Below are 17204 nucleotides of genomic sequence, written 5' to 3' on the forward strand. Positions count from 1 at the left end.
ACTCAATGCAGTGATTTTAAGGAACATAACCATCATGCTCAACAGATGCTGCCAAATCTGCTCTGTTTCTCCAGCAATCTCTGCTAGAAAAACAGAGCAGTTTTGGCAGCATCTGTTGAGAGAAAAATAAAGTTAATGTTTTGAGTTCAGCAACTCTTTATCAGTCCTGAGCATCGTAGGACTTTGTGTTGAACATAACTATCATATTAATTGACAGTTGCCTATGTTTATATGGGCAGATTTGCTATCTGTGATTGCTGTTTAGTTTCTGTTGCATATCACCTTTCTTGGCTTTGACTTTAGCTAGCTGGATTAATTTGCAAGTTTTACAGCCAATGTCTTTGTGATGTTGTGGATATTGGTTGGACACACATTTCGGTGTCAATTATGACGTCAAAATCGTGAAACGTCTGATTCAGCTCCAAAAGTTCCTGGGCAAAGTGTTGGGATCAGAGAATTTAGTGAGGGGTGAAGACAATGGTTTCCATCTTCCTAATATTTAATTGGAGGAAATTCCTATTCATCCAGCACTGATGTTGGACAAGGAGCCTGATAATTTGGAGATAGTGGATGAATTGAGAGAGGTGGTGAGATAGGGACCATCACTGCAAATGTGAAAACTGATGCTGGATTTCAGATAAAATATTGCAGAGAAACAGCAGGTAGGATGAGAAATAGTCTGTGCTAAGGATAGATCTCAAGGGACAATAAAACTAATGGTGAAGATATGGAAGAAGAAGCTATCCCTTCCTCTGCATGCAATTAGATAAATAGGAATGGAAGTAGTCCCAGCCAGTTTGATGATGCTGGAAAGGTGATAGGCAACGATGGATGGTGTGATCATCCATATGTTAAAAGCTGAAGAGAGTTAGAGAAAGATAAGGAGAACTAGGATATTGTCAGGATTCGTGAAGAAGGGCTTATGCCCGAAACGTTGATTCTCCTGCTCCTCGGATGCTGCCTGGCCTGCTGTGTTTTTCCAGCATCACATTTTTCAACCAAGGATAAGGAGAAGTAAATTATCTATCACTGTCATTTGTGACTTTAATACAAGCTGTTTTGGTGTTGTGGCAGCAGTGGAAACCAATTGGAGGGATTCAAATCACCAGTTCTGTGAAAACTTCTTTTTGGTGATCAACAACACTTCAGTTGTGCTAATAAAACTGCGTCATTATTATTCTTAAATATGTTGAGCAATAACTTGAAAAAGAAACAATTCTATTCTCTTGCTGTTTTAGTTGTGCTTGTTCAGACATACTTTTATGCTTGTGATTATGTAAGTTATTTTCAGTGAAAACTTAAAGTGTGACCCAGCCGCCAAATTTCAAACATACTTTAGGTATGGTTTCCTGACTAAGCCCAATGCAGGAACTCTCTACCATAATAGATGTAACTCATTGTAATAGGTCCCACAAATACAACCAAATAAACTAATGAAATTTGAATCAGTAATTCGTTGTCTTAAGGAAAACATATCAGTGCCAATGTTAAATGCAAATTTCAGCAGGAACATATTTATCAAAGTGTTTGATATGGCCAGAGGGTAAAGTTTACTCCAAATAATGTCATGCAATTTAAGCCTCTTGTTGAGTCATGGAGGCATACAACATAGAAACAGGCCCTTCAGCCAACCATGTCAATGCCAGCCATCAAACACCAACTACACTAGTATCAAGATTAGAGTGGTGCTGGAAAAGCACAGCAGGTCAGGCAGGATCCGAGGAGCAGGAAAATCGATGTTTTGGGCAAAAGCCCTTCATCAGGAATGCTGCCTGCCTGCTGTGCTTTTCCAGCACTACTCTAATCTTGACTCTAATCTCCAGCATCTGCAGTACCCACTTCTGACTACCAAACTACACTAATCTCATTTACCTGAAATGGACAATAGCCCACTACTCTCAGGCATTTTAAGAGCACGTCCTGGCGCTTCCAAAATATTGTGAGAGTACCTGCCTGGACAACGGTCTCAGACAGTGTGTTCCATATTTCTTCCACCCTCTGGATGAACCATCTTTCCTCCGATCCCCTCTAAACTACTTAGTCCTCCCCTCCTGTCTGTTATGGGGAAAAGATTCTTATGATCCACGCTAACTTTTGATTGGTAAGAGGTTAGATTTGAAAATGAAGCAGACTAGCTGTAATCATTTCAGTTGTGACAGCTTATATTTTACCTGTCAGAATTAATTCAATCTAAGCCAGTCATCTTAATAAGAAAAATTTGAATGCAATGGCCGACATAATTCTATAATCAATATAGAAAACCTTGGTCATTCTTGTAATTAGATGTAATGCATTTCCTGATGACAGACAGAAGCAATTCTGACCAATGTAATATATTTCTCCAGTTAGAGATTTAGCTGCAATTTTAACATTATTTCATTAATTTTGGCATTTTCCCTGTTGAAAGCTGTTGTAAAGATAAGGTGTAGATGTTTGATAAGGGGCAAATGGTGGTTTGTGGTGAGGTTGCGCATGCTTATCTCTCTTGCCATTGATGCATGAGTTGGGATTCAGAACAGGTGAGATTCACAGTGGATGGAAAGTGAGATTTCCCCACTTAGTGGGAAGAAATTACACCCTGTGGAGCTGCTGGCTAATATGTTGCCTGTCAGAAGAAAAAGAATGGAAAACCTACATGCTCAAGAATGGTAATGGCCGTAGCGATGGCTGCAATTGAAGAGACTAAGAAATCTTGATCAACGTAACTTCTAATGTACTCAACCAATGCAAAGTAGCAATTAGTGGAGCAAATGACATGTTGAGCTCCTTTACAAAACTTAAAACTACACTATATTAAAAGTCATACATTGGTGAGAATACTCCTCAAATCACTGTGTGGTATTCAGAGGCACTCAATTCTGGAAGGCAGTTCCAAAAAGAGCCTTAAAGCTGATCTCTGCTGTACAGAGAAAGTTTGGAGACACTTAGATGTTCATTGCTGATGGACAAATGAGAGGTTATTTTATAAAAGTATGTAAGATAATAAACTACATGTTAAAACAGCCAAATATAGAATATTGGGTGGCATTTTCAGGGCCAGCCCAGAAGTTTTAGCAGGAGAACCTAATTGGTAAGAAGACAAATGCTCTGTTTTCCAACAGTGGGTTACTGTTTGGTTATTAAGTTCTCAGCCTTTCTAAATGACTCAAGAATCTGTTTTGCATTTGTTGGCATGCCATGAATACTGATTACCAGCCCAGCTCATGGGAATTACATTCACATCTTGTTAAACAAAAGTTGGAAATCAGTCTGTTCACAAACCTGACTATGTATAAGAGGCATGTATCTGGAGGGGTGGACTGTTTTATCCAAGCTCCAATGAATATATATTTCTTCCATTACTTGACTCCTACTTTATCAATCCATTTCTTTGTTCACACACTCACTGTGTAAGAGGTTTAATGTCACCAGCTCAAACAGCTCACAGCCTCCATGCATTCTGAGGAAGGAGCTGAAACGTTAACCATGATTTCTCTCCTCAGATGCTGCCAGACCAGCTTTTCTAGCAATTTCTGTTCCCGTCAGAATGCGATCTTGCTTGTGGTTCCTGAATGCCTACAGTATATGGGGTGAAGCCTCTCCATGCCAACCAGCTCATGAGTAGTCTCTGGTTCTTTGCAGCTTTTCTTGTCAATAAATGATTGCAAGTGTAAGGACTGAAAGCTGGATGGACCCATTAATCTGTCCAAGCAAAAGTGCCATAGTGACTGACACTAGCAAACCTGAGGGGGCAGGCACAAGGAAGCTGAGTAGAAGGTGAGCTGGGTGGAATGCATGATTATTGGGAGCACTTGAAGGATCCCGGGTAATAGAGGGAACATTTTGAGATGCAGAGGGGAAAGTAAGTGTAGGGTGTAGGGATCCAGGAAGGGTGGGAACCAAATTTTGAAGAGGAGGTATGCAGTTACACTAGGGAGGGGAAAACACTGATGAGCTAAATAAAAGGGGTATAAGTGTAAGGCTGTGCATGGGGATCTGAATGATGGTGGATAGCAGACAAATGAAAAGCAGGAATGCCCAGGGAGATAACAGAAAAGCTGATAATCATGGGACGATTGAAGAAGGAGAGAGAGAGAACACTAAATGAAAGGAGAAGACCATTTAGAATGGTAGCAGGATAAGTATAATCCACAGGGTGTGGGAGAGGCTGAATGGCTCAAAGGAAATGTTTACAGTTGCATTCTCATTCTAAGTCTGTTTTCAAAGTAATGTGGCTCAGACAATGTGTAGTGCAAATGGGAGGAGTCCCAGAATTGTTTGCTCATGTTCCTGCACAGTGTAAACACCCATCTGAGGGATTTGAGACACAAACTGCATCAACCAGTCAGATTTCTGAACAGAAAGGGTTTTCCCTCCCTCAGTATCCAACTCATTTGTGAATCACAGACAATTCTTACAGTATATGTCCCCTACTAACTAGGGAGCAATCACATTGCTTGCAATTCCCAGATTCCTCATGTATTTACAGCCCTCATCCCACATCATCTCCAGGCTCCTCTGTGATAAGGGAAACTTGGTGAATGACCTCAGTGTGAAACACTCTGACTGATTGCAAATAAGGCCTCAATGCTGCCATGCATCCATTATAGATAGGCAGGAGGCTGGAAGAACACAGCAAGGCAGGCAGCATCAACAGGTGCAGAACTTGACATTTCGGGGTCATTGTTGAACGGACAATTGATCTCCTAACTTAATACATCCAATATCTGGACCACTCAGGGGGAGCTCTGCAGTTCTTGGTGGACAGGATCTCCAAGGATGTTTGCTATGCCCTGCATAGCCTGGCTCTACGATGTGGTGGGAAGAGGGGGATTTGGAACAGCACTCTGTCTCCTCAGATGAGGAAGAGGGGTGTCTGACAGAGGCTAAGGGAGCTAATGCTGAGGATCCTGAAGAAACTAGGACTGTAATGCAACAAAGGAGACAGACCTGAGAGAACCTTACAGCAACTACAGTTGAGGGCTTTACATTAACATATGTGGACATGCTATAAATCAGTTATAGTGTAGAGGCATTCCTGCCCTCAAGGAAATGTTTGATTTGTAACTTTAAAACAATAAGCTGCTTTGTTTGGAATAAGTTGTAAATTAATTTGTTCCCTTGGCACTAGTAACCTCCAGTTCAGTTTTCTGGACGGAACATCAGTGTGGAGTTATGCAGGATTACACGGGGCCTGTGCTCAAAACTTCATTTGCAAGAAGCAGTCATCTATCACTAAAGCATGGAGGAGCTAAACAACACTGATTGCACCATCTCAAACCTAACCATCCAGCTTAAGTTGTCACTTGTCAGAGATTCTGTTCCTCCCAGAGGTCAGCAGTGAATAAGAGGGTTAGTGCAGTTCACATTGCTAGACATGATGAGAATGTGAGCTTCTCAGGTAATTAGTCTGCAATGAACATATGAAGAGTCAAAAGTTCTATCTGATTGAAATAAATCACAGGATTGTTGTATAAAGTACACATTACAAGTGTAATATTGTACAGAAGGTTAATGTCCATGCACCCAGAGTGATTCTGGTGGTCTGTGTCCAAAGGTAGGGATACTACCACTCTGCAACAAGATCCTCTATATCTTTCATTGGATATTTTCTTATTTGTTTGGGATGTTATTACACACCTCCGAAGGAAGTGGGGCTGGAACCTACATCCCCTAACCCAGAGGTAGGGATACCACTACTAAACCATAAGCTACACCTTTGCTTATAACTAACTAATTAGGCATGACATCTATTTGCCTTATCACCTTTAAAGCTTAGGTATTCAGCAACCTACCAACAGATTTTGATACTAACGGTACTCACCAGAATCTGATTCCTGAGCTTATTTGAGAAATGTTACACATTGAGATGATTGTCTCTGTGTTGGTGGACAAAGGCCTTGATATGCATCCCCCATTGAGCATAAGAGATATAGTTAGTAAGTTTGCAGATGACATCAAAATTGGAGGTGTAGTGGACAGTGAAGAAGGTTACCTCAGATTACCATGGGATCTTGATCTGATGGGCCAATGGGCTAAGAAGTGACAAATGGAGTTTAATTTAGATAAATGTGAGGTGCTGCATTTTGGGAAAGCAAATCTCAGCTGGACTTATACACTTAATGGTAAGGTCCTGGTGAGTGTTGCTGAACCTTGGAGTGCAGGTTCATACCTCCTTGAAAGTGGATTTGCAGGTAGATAGGATAGTGAAGAAGGCATTTGGTATGCTATCCTTTATTGATCAGAGCATTGAGTACGGGAGTTGGGAGGTCAAGTTGCAGCTGTACAGGACATTGGTTAGGCCACTATTGGAATATTGCATGCAATTCTGGTCTCCTTCCTATCGGAAAGATGTTGTGAAACTTGAAAGGGTTCAGAAAAGATTTACAAGGATGTTGCCAGGGTTGGAGGATTTGAGTTGTAGGGAGAAGTTGAATAGGCTGGGGTTGTTTTCCCTGGAGCATCAGAAGCTGCAGGGTGACCTTATAAAATCATGAGGGGCATGGATAGGATAAATCGACAAATTCTTTTCCTTGGGGTTTGGGAGTCCAGAGCTAGAGGGCATAGGTTTAGGATGCAAGGTGAAAGCCATAAAAGAGACCTAAGGGCAACGTCTTCATGCAGAGGGTGGTACGCATATGGAATGAGCTGCCAGAGGAATTGGTGAGGCTAGTACATTTAAAAGGCATCTGGATGGGTATATGAATAGGAAGGGTTTGACGGGTATGGGCCATGTGCTGGTAGGTGGGACTAGATTGGATTGGGATATCTGATCAGCATGGAAAGTTGGATCCAAGGTCTGTTTCCATGCTGTACATCTCTATGACTCTGTGACTGTACCTCCTCAGAGATATGCTTGGAGAGAACTGGGACTCTTCTTCATTGGATCATAGTTTAGAAGTTGGATCCAGAGGTTGCATAGAAAAACACAAAGATTTGTTTGTGTCATGAGCTGGCACTGTTACCCTAATTTTAATGAGATGTTGCTGCTTGACATGCTTGTGTGGCTAGCTATTCGGTGTCTTTCTCATGAGATGGCTGTGCTACCTCATCTCCTTTCTATCACTGGCACATTGCACTTGCTAACCTACCTGTTTGGCAGCTTCTTAGAGTCATAGAGTCATAGAGATGTACAGGATGGAAACAGACCCTTCGGTCCATCCCGTCCATGCCGACCAGATATCCCAACCCAATCTAGTCCCACCTGCCAGCATCCGGTCCATATTCTTCCAAACCCTTCCTATTCATATACCCATCCAGATGCCTCTTAAATGTTGCAATTGTACCAGCCTCCACCACATCCTCTGGCAGCTCATTCCATACACATACCATACGCATGAAAAAGTTGCCCCTTAGGTCTCTTTTATATCTTTCCCCTCTCACCCTAAACCTATGGCCTCTAGTTCTGGACTCCCCGACCCCAGGGAAAAGACTTTGTCCCTCATAATTATGCCCCTCATAATTTTGTAAACCTCTATAAGATCACCCCTCAGCCTCCGACGCTCCAGGGAAAACAGTCCCAGCCTATTCAGCCTCCCCCTTGTAGCTCAGATCCTCCAAGCCTGGGAACATCCTTGTAAATCTTTTCTGAGCCCTTTCAAGTTTCACAACATCTTTCTGATAGGAAGGAGACCAGAATTGCATGCAATATTCCAATAGTGGCCTAACCAATGCCCTGTACAGCTGCAACTTGACCTCCTAACTCCTGTACTCAATACTCTGATCAATAAAGGATAGCATACCAAACGCCTTCTTCACTATCCTATCTACCTGCGACTCCACTTTCAAGGAGGTATGAACCTGCACTCCAAGGTCTCTTTGTTCAGCAACACTCCCCAGGACCTTACCATTAAGTGTATAAGTCCTGCTAAGGTGATCAGCAAATGGCATCCTTGACACCCTGCGGGAAACGGTGAGGGTGGATCCTGTCAGGTTGTTCCCGGAGCAGACTGTCAAAGTTATTTGGCAGAATGCCTCATCTCAGAATTTTCCAACAAGCACAAAGACTTGGCTGGAGGTGAGATCCTTCATCTATGTCCAGACTCTCTGCACCACCGCATGTTGCCCTCGAAGCAACTATGGGGGTGGGGGTAGAAATTGTCACACATCTCCTGCTGGAATATCAAACAACAATGAGAATACAGCAAGGAAATAGAGTACTTGGTGTTGAAGCGAAATGTTAAAAATCTCTCTCGGTGTCGGCAAAACAAAAGAACCGATCGTTGACTTCAGGAAGAATAGAGGAGGACACACCCCATCTACATCAACAGACCTCTGGTTGAAAGGGTTGAAAGCATCAAGTTTCTTGGAGTGATGATAACCAACAACCTGTCCGGCACCTCCCATGTAGATGGGATGGTCAAGAAAGCACAACAGCATCTCTTCTTCCTCAAGCAGCTCAGGAATTTCAACATGTCCACAAGGACTCTCACCAACTTTTACAGATGCACCATAGAAAGCACACTATCTGGGTGCATAATGGCTTGGCACAACAACTGCTCTGCCCAGGACAGTAAGAAACAACAGAAAGTAGTGCACACAGCCCAGACACCATGGAAGTCAACCTTCCTACCATGAACTCCATTTACACTTCTCACTGCCATGGAAAGGCTGTATATGTCTCTTCCAACCTCTTCTGTCAGGCAGAAGATACAGACGCTTGAACACAGCACCAACAAGTTCAAGAACAGCTTCTTTCCTGCTGTTCTTAGACTGCTGAATGGATCTGTTGAATTTCAAATCTAATGTTGACCTTGCTCTTGTGCACCTCCTGTGCACTGTAACCTTGTATGCCTCACTCTGTCAAATCACCCTATGATCTGTATTGTCCTTGTTTGTTACGATCTCCCTGTACTGCTTGCAAACAAAACTTTTCACAGTACTTAGGTATATGTGACAACAATAAATCGAATCAAATCAAAAAGGAATGTGCCTTTGCAAAGGAAGTCTGGAGAGAAATTCAGTGATTGTTGTCGAGGTTCATCTCAAGCAGCTCTGTGATGCAGGACTCTGTGTCGTACAGTCTATTCTCTGGGAGGCACACAGAGATAAACATTGACTGCACCTGGAGGACCATCCATATGGTGAAATATACTCTTTGGTCTGCCTGAAACTTGTTGGTTTTCCAGAGCAAGGAGTTGACCTTGACCGAGTTTTGCAGACTGGCCCACCAAGATCCCAGATGATATGCTAAGGGATGCATTAAAGCTTGGGGCAGCTGCCGCCAAGGCACAGTGGGGAAAGACTGTTGTCTAAGGTCTTTCTGCTGGAGTTAATTGCGGGTCCATTCAGTTATCGGATCACCCAAGTGCCTCAATTATATGTAAATATAGTCTTGTACAAGTAAGGAATGCCTTGGGTTTGTTTGTTGGATAGAATCAAACCCCAATGTTTATTTGTTTCTTTATATGCTGCTGTACAGAACAGAACTGCATTTGTGACTATATTAAAAAAAAACAAGTTGGTTAGGAGTTCATACCAGTAAGCAATTTTAAGGCTGATGTTAAGAACTGGTTCTTCATAGAAACGATGATCAATATATGGAATAAGCTTCTGAACAGTCAGTCGTTTAGGCTAAGCAAAGATGCTCTTGCATAAATTATCCCATTTTTATTTTAGGACTAAACTGATTGCATTTACATAAGAAAGAGAAATTAGCATAATGCTATTTTTAAGTAGCCTCTTGACAGGAGTAGCTGAGGCAGATGGTGGCCCTGTTTCAGTGGTGACCCTCTGTATTTTTATGCAGGATTTTTTTTGGACTGTCCCATATCTGTTTCCACCACCTCCACTGCTGCACTAGCTGCTGGTCACAACTGCCTGTTGTCTTGCACATCTACTGTAATTTGAGTTTGGGGTCACAGAGGCAGGAAGGCTAAAATTAATCCCCCTCAAAAAAGTAATACTTGCACCATGTCATTGCTTCTGAGCGTATCCCATGCACGCTCATGATCTGAGTGAGCAGACCTCAAAGCAACAAAAAGGGTGGTGGAGACTTGTGTAACATTATCATTAGGTTACATTCTGATATTTTCTTTGTGCTGTGCACCACAAACCATGCTCATAAACAAGCTCTTTCTCCCTGCAGACTGGTGTATGATTTTATATACACCATTCCTAGTCATGTAGTATTGCCTCAGGATTGAACAGAATCCTTGTATTATACTTGCGCTTTGGAAGATAGAGTAAGAATTCCATCAGATAATATTGTAGGCTGTGAAGTACAGGACAGGTTTATAAAAAAAAATCAGCTAAATAGTAGGAAACACGGTTCACTTTCCATTTTCTGTACGGAACTTTGAGTTTGAGCACTCTCCTTCAGTGGAAAACCAATGATGGGTTTAACACCTGATCTGCAATGAGTGGCAATAAGAAGTGGCATGAATGGGAATAATTCATACAACATATATCAATAGTTTTTTTAATTGTAAACTGCATCAAAACACAAAAACACCTAGTTTTAGCTTTGGATAATGTGGGGTTTGATGAGGTAAGGTATGAGATAGAAGTGTATCTCCTGCTTCAGAAATAAAAGTTATTTTAACTTCTGTGCCTCATTTAATACCCTCCACTGATATTTAACTTCTGCAGGATGCAGCAGAAAAACATGATCCAGAGGTCGGTCACTGGTAAACAGTTGGTGATAGAAATGGATCAGATCATGAGACGGAGGAGAACAAGTATAGCATTTGGCCCATCGAGTCTGCTCTGCTCAATGAGATTATGGCTGATCTGATAGGCCTTAACTCTACATTTCTCCCTTTTCTCAATACCCTTGATTCCCTTATTGATTAAAAATCTATCTACCTTTGCCTTGAATATTCTCAATGACACAGCCTTTGCAATCCTCTGTGGTAAAGAGTTCCACAGATTCACTATCTTCTGAAGGAAGAAATTACTGCTCATCTCTGTCCTAATTGGGAAACCCCTTGCCCTGAGATTACAGTCCCAGTCTTAGAGTTTCCCACAAGGGGAAACTGCTTGTAGAATTATAAGCACAGATCCTTCAGTCCAAGTCATCCATGCTACCTAGGTATACTAAACGCAACTAGTCTCATTTGCCTGCGTTTGGTCCATATCCCTCCAAAACTTTCCTATTCATTTAACTGTCCAAATATCTTTTAAATGTTGGAATTGTATCCGTCTCTACCATTTCCTTTAGTAGCTCATTCCATATACACATTACTGTCTGTGTGAAAAAGTTGCTCCTCGGGTCCCTTTGAAATCTTTCCCCTCTTACCTTAAATCTATGCCCTCTAGTTTTGGACTCTCCTACCCTTGGGAAAAACATACCTTAGGTATACTCTTTATCCATGCCCGTCATTGTTTTATAAATCTGTGTAAGGTCACTCCTTGGCCTCGTTGCTCCAGGAAAGAAGTACCAGCATATCCAGTCTCCTCCAACTCAAATATTTCAGTCCCAGCAACATCCTTGTAAATGTTCACAGAACCTTTACTCATTTAACAACATCAGGGAGACCAGAGTTATATGCAGTATTCCAAAAGTGGCCTCAGGTGCAACATAATGTCCTATCTCCAGTGCTTTGACCAATGAAGGCAAACGTGCCAAACGCCACCTTCACCATCCAATCTTCATGCAGTGTCACTTTCAAGAAATTATGTACTTGCACCCCTTGGTGCCTCTGTTCAAGAACACTGCCCAGGGCCCCACCATTAACTGTAAGTCCTGCCCTGGTTTGCCTTCCCAAAATGCAACACCTCACATTAAACTCAATCTGCCACTTCTCGGCTTATTGACCCATTTGATCAAGACCTGCTTCTACTCTTAGATAATCTTCTTCACTGTCCACTATGCCACCAATTTTGGTACCATCCACAAACTTACTGAAAAAAAACTTTTATATTCTCATCCAAGTTGTTGATATGAATGATAAACAACAGTGGGCCCAAAACTGATCCTTGTGGCACACTGCTGGTCACAGGCCTCCATTTCGAATAAGGATGTTGTGAAACTTGAAAGGGTTCAGATTTAGATTTCCTACAGTGTGGAAACAGGCCCTTCGGCCCAAGAAGTCCACGCCGACCCTCCAAAGAGCAACCAACCAGACCCATTTCCCTCTAACTAATGTACCTAACACTATGGGCAATTTAGCATGGCCAATTCACCTGACCTGCACATCTTTGTGATGTGGGAGGAAACCAGAGCACCCGGAGGAATCCCACGCAGACACAGGGAAAATGTGTAAACTCCACACAGGCAGTCGCCCGAGGCTGGAATTGAACCCGGGACCCTGGTGCTATGAGGCAGCAGTACTAACCACTGAGCCACTGTCCTGCCCAGAAAGGATTTACAAGGATGTTGACAGGATTAGAGTGTTTGAGCTATAGGGAGAGGCTGAATAGACTGGGGCTGTTTTTCCTGGAGCATTGGAGGCTGAGGGGTAACCTTATAGAGGTTTATAACATCATGAGGGGCATGGATAGGGTAAATAGACAAGGTCTTTTCCCTGGGTTGGGGAGTCCAGAACTAGAGGTTTAGGGTGAGATGGGAAAGATTTCAAAGGGACCTAAGAAGCAACTTTTTCACGCAGAGGGTGGTACATGTATGGAATGAGCTGCTAGAGGAAGTGGTGGAGGCTGGTACAATTACAACATTTAAAAGGCATCTGGATGGGCATATGAATAGGGAGGATTTTAAGGGACATGGGCCAAGTGCTGGCAAATGGGACTAGATTCATTTCAAATATCTGCTTGGTGTGGTTGAGTTGGACCGAAGGGTCTGTTTCCGTGCTGTACATCTCTATGACTCTATAATAACACTGTACCACAATCTCTGTCTTCTATCATTGAGCCAATTTTGAATCCAATTTGCCTGCACCCCATGTGATCTAACCAGTCTACCATATAGAACTTGAAGGCCTTGTAGCTAAAGTCCATGTAGCTAATGTCTCCCACTCTACCTTCATCTATCTTCTTCTCAGCATCTACTTTATCAAACACCTAAGAATCTTATAGGTATTTTAAATCAACCTGTTCCAAAGTGTAATGTCACATCTCTGGAATAGGTAGAGATGAACTTGAGTTGAGCTCAGAGGACACTACCACTGCACCACAAGAGCCCCTTAAGAATCTTTTACGTTATGGTAAGATTATAGCTCATTCATCTGCAGGAATGTGGCCCTTGGACTGATGCAGGAAGTTGAGAGATACCAACAATGTAGGCATCATGAAAGCTTAAAAGGTGCCTCGTACAGTCTTCCAAGATATGAATGTGATGATCACAGATGAGTTGGACATTGATTGGATAGAAACCTTCCCTAATACTGGAGTTAATGATGTAATGATATGTGTGGTGAGCAGAACCGAAAGCAATATGCTAATTGTGATCTGATCTGAACTTGTTCAGCAGAAGATCTCTCTGCTTTTATACTTAATGCTACTATTTCTAAACCTGAAGATCCACATGCATTTCTACACAATCTCTCAATATGTTCTGTCGTCTTCATTGATTGATGCACATGTAACTCCAGAACTCTCTGTTCATTCACACTCTTTAGAACTGTGCCATTTTGTTCACATTGATTGTCCATGTTCCTTCTACTAAAATACTCACACTTCTCCATATTAAATTCAGTCTGTTCTTTTCTTTCTCATTCTGTGAGCCTGTTGCAGGTGATTCGTATCATTCTCACTATTTAGTGGCATTGGCAAATTTTAAACTTTTGACTCTGTCTCCCAAAATGTAACTTATTTAGATAGGGTAAAGGATCAATAGTCCTATCATTGACAGTTGGGGAACACCAAGGTTTATCAAGATTCAGTCTCAAAAATAGCCATTTGCTATGTTTTTTTTGTCATTAAGACAAGTTTTTAAAAATCCATTTGGACATTAACTATCCAATTCCATGACCCTCTATTTTACTAGTCAGCCTTTTATGTAGGGGTAAATTGTCAAATGCTTTCTTAAAATCCACATAAATAAGATCTACCATAATTTCTTCTCTTCTCTGTTACTTCATCAAGTATCAAATGAAATTAGTTAAGCATGATCTGCCTTTTACAATTCGTGTTGGTTATTCTGAATTCTGTCTCCAAGTGCTTGCTGGGTTTCTTCCTGAACATTGTTTCTAAAGTCTTACACCATTGATGTTAACTAACTATGCTGTTGTTGTTATGACAGTCCTCAGGCACTTTCTTGAATATGGATGTTGCATTGTCCACACTCCATCCTCACGTCTCTCCCCACATCCTCAATATTATAACATAGTCAGGAAGTAAGGACTTCTTAGTTGCAAACTGTTCAATTTTTACATCAGTGTAAGCACATGATTAGAGTTGTAAACCATTTGCGAAATTTCTAGATTGAAAAAGAGTCCCAACAAGCCCATTTGGTCCTCATGTAAAGTTGTACCCCATCCCAATTAACTCAATCAACCATTAAGATGATTTCAATTCAAAAGTATGGTGTTATAATCAAAAGCAAAATATTCATTCAGTTTGTCTCCCTTTTGCATCAAAATGGATAAAATGAAAAATTGAACAAATGGCATCAGAATGTACTGCTGAGAATACATTCATATTCATGGCTTATGCAAGACACATGGGGTTTTGTCCTGCTGGCTGCCTAGCAATCCTTTTTGGACTTGATTTATGTTTCACAAACCTAGGAAGTCAAAAGGAACAAGACCTCCAACTCTGTAGTAAGGCTGCAAGCCTCTCTCTCCTCCGCTCTTGACTGAAATACACAGGAAACTGATAAAGACTGGGAATCTCAGGATTTTAATGACCTTGCAAACCCTGAAAAGCTGAACTGTGGCTACTTTCAAAAAGCATGGGATCAATTTAATTTCCATCTGAACAGAAGCTTGATTGAAAGAATTTTCATCAGTCTATTTTTGTTAGCATTTCAATTTCATCAATAAGAAAATTGTGACAAGTCATTAAAGTCTATCTTTTTTTTTCAGACCATTGGCCAATAACGGTGCTTTTCTTTTACCCTTTTAAAAATATAATTTCTGCAGCATCTTTTGTTGCCTTTGTGTTTTGTGTGTGTTAGAATCAAAAAGGTATATAGTTCTAATTCCTAATTTTTATGGCTGTTAATCAGTTTTCCTACTTGTTTTTAAAAGTGAGTTTTGTTCTAATGAACTCAAAAAAAAATCAATTTGTGACAAAGTGGCCTGGAAGCAGTCTCTTTTACTGAGTAATATTACAACAGGGAGACAGTCGGCATTTTGGTGATTAAATGAAACCATTTATGAGTGGTGTGATTTACAGTGCACTCCTTCTGCCAGAGACATAACACTCCTATATTCCTTTAAATATCTTTTCCTTTATTTGTCATTCCCTTACTTCAGCAGAAGGTGTTGTAACCTTAATGGATTCAATCCATGGGAATGGGTGGCTCACTGTGTTCAAGTGACTAAAATTCATGTGTGAGAGTGGCAGTGCGCATTGTCTCCTGCAATGTGAATATCTGTGCCAAGCCTTCTCCTACCTTCACATGAATTTGACACATTCATTTTTAGCAGGGAGGTAGGCTTGGAGGAAGACTTGGGTTTATCAAGTTTTGACCAGATATAAAATGGTGGTTTACACTCCAAATATAATTTAATATATACAAGAAATTCATATGATTGCACTTCAGCTAAGGTGAACTATTAAAACTAAAAGCATAAACATGTTATCTGAACATGCACAGAACCTTGAGATTTAATTAAAGCTCATCAATTTCTCAGCAGTGCTTGTTGTGTATATTTTTTAGAAAATCAGAATACAGTCAGGCAAAGTCAACATGGCTTTGAGAAAGGGAAATTGTACTTGACAAATTTAGGAGATCTATTTGAGGATATAACAAGGAAGGTGGATAAAGAAGAACCAGTAGATGCAGTGTATTTGGATTTCCAATATATTAAATAAAATGTCACATATAAATTAAGAGCCCCATTCTGATGTTGTGGATGATACTTTAGCACGGAAAAAGGATAGGCCAAGTAACAGGAAACAGAGTTGGAATAAACGAATAAACACATGTTCAGGATGGTAGAGTGGTAGAAAATGGTAGTTGTCAGAGGGATCACTGCTGAGGCCGCTACTGTTTATAATCTAAAGTAATGACTTGAATGAAGGGAGCAATTGTGTTGTCAAATTTGCTGATGTAATTGAGATGGGTAGGAAATAGAGTCCACAACGGGGCAGGATAGTGGAAGCTAGATCATTTAATTTGTTCAAGGCTGAGTTAGACCTATTTTTGATTGCCGAATGAATTGAGAGATATGGGGGACCATTAGGAAAATGTATTAAAGCCACAATCAGATCAGCCATGGTGGAGCAAGCTTGAGGGGTCAAATGGCCTACTCTTGTTCCTATTCATTTATTATGTTCTTATATTGTAAACTATAGCCACTTATTATCATGCTCTGTGCACCATGTTCAACAGTTAAATATAGTTAGAGTCAGGAATGGGAGGTAAGTGAATGGAGTAGAATGGATTATTTGCTGTTAGAGTCAAGTACTCATTTATAGTACATGGTAGATAACATTTTATGATAGATATGATTACCTCTGTGCGGCAATAGTCTAATGGTCCAGTGATGATGGCTTTAGTCAGGATAATGGTATGATTGGTTAGGTCTGGGAAGATGGTAGCTTCAATGAAGATGAAAACAATTGTATATAATTAGATTACTTACAGTGTGGAAACAGGCCCTTCAGCCCAACAAGTCCACACTGACCCATTTCCCCAACACTATGGGCAATTTTGCACGGCCAATTCACCTAACCTGCACATTTTTGGACTGTGGGAGGAAACCCATGCAGAACACAGGGAGAATGTACAAACTCCACACAGTTAGTCACCTGAGGCAGGAATTGAACCCCTGTGAGGCAGCAGTGCAACCACTGTGCCACTGTGCCACCCATGATGGGTGTCAAGAAATGTGCAAGGTTGTATACTATATACTTTTTATTCAATTCTTTCTATTAATGAATAGTGCTTTGAGTATAATTACTCAAAATGTCATAAAACATAATAGTTTCTTTGATAAATCTGTATTGATTATGATATTATACCGAACTAATCTTACTAGCACTGTTACACATTAATGACTATGCATGTACACAGATCTGTATGTTATCTGTATTTCCTACATATATTTCTTGTTCTGAGGAAACATTTATGTTTCTTACAAAATAATCTGAAATTGACAGTGTTAGTTACTCTTGCAGGTTAGACTAGATTCCCTACAGTGTGGAAAAAGGCCCTT

General features: G+C 41.0%; 1 protein-coding gene across 7 annotated transcripts in view; it reads left to right on the forward strand.

Moving 5' to 3' along the window:
- Positions 1-17204, forward strand: part of fam131ab (family with sequence similarity 131 member Ab) — a 50101-nt gene that overhangs the window by 18460 nt on the left and 14437 nt on the right. The gene's annotated exons all lie outside the window — the stretch shown is intronic.

This window comes from Chiloscyllium plagiosum, unplaced genomic scaffold (assembly GCF_037043375.1).
Source record: "Chiloscyllium plagiosum isolate Xiang-an unplaced genomic scaffold, Cpla_swu_hap1 HiC_scaffold_13, whole genome shotgun sequence".
NCBI lineage: Eukaryota > Metazoa > Chordata > Chondrichthyes > Orectolobiformes > Hemiscylliidae > Chiloscyllium > Chiloscyllium plagiosum.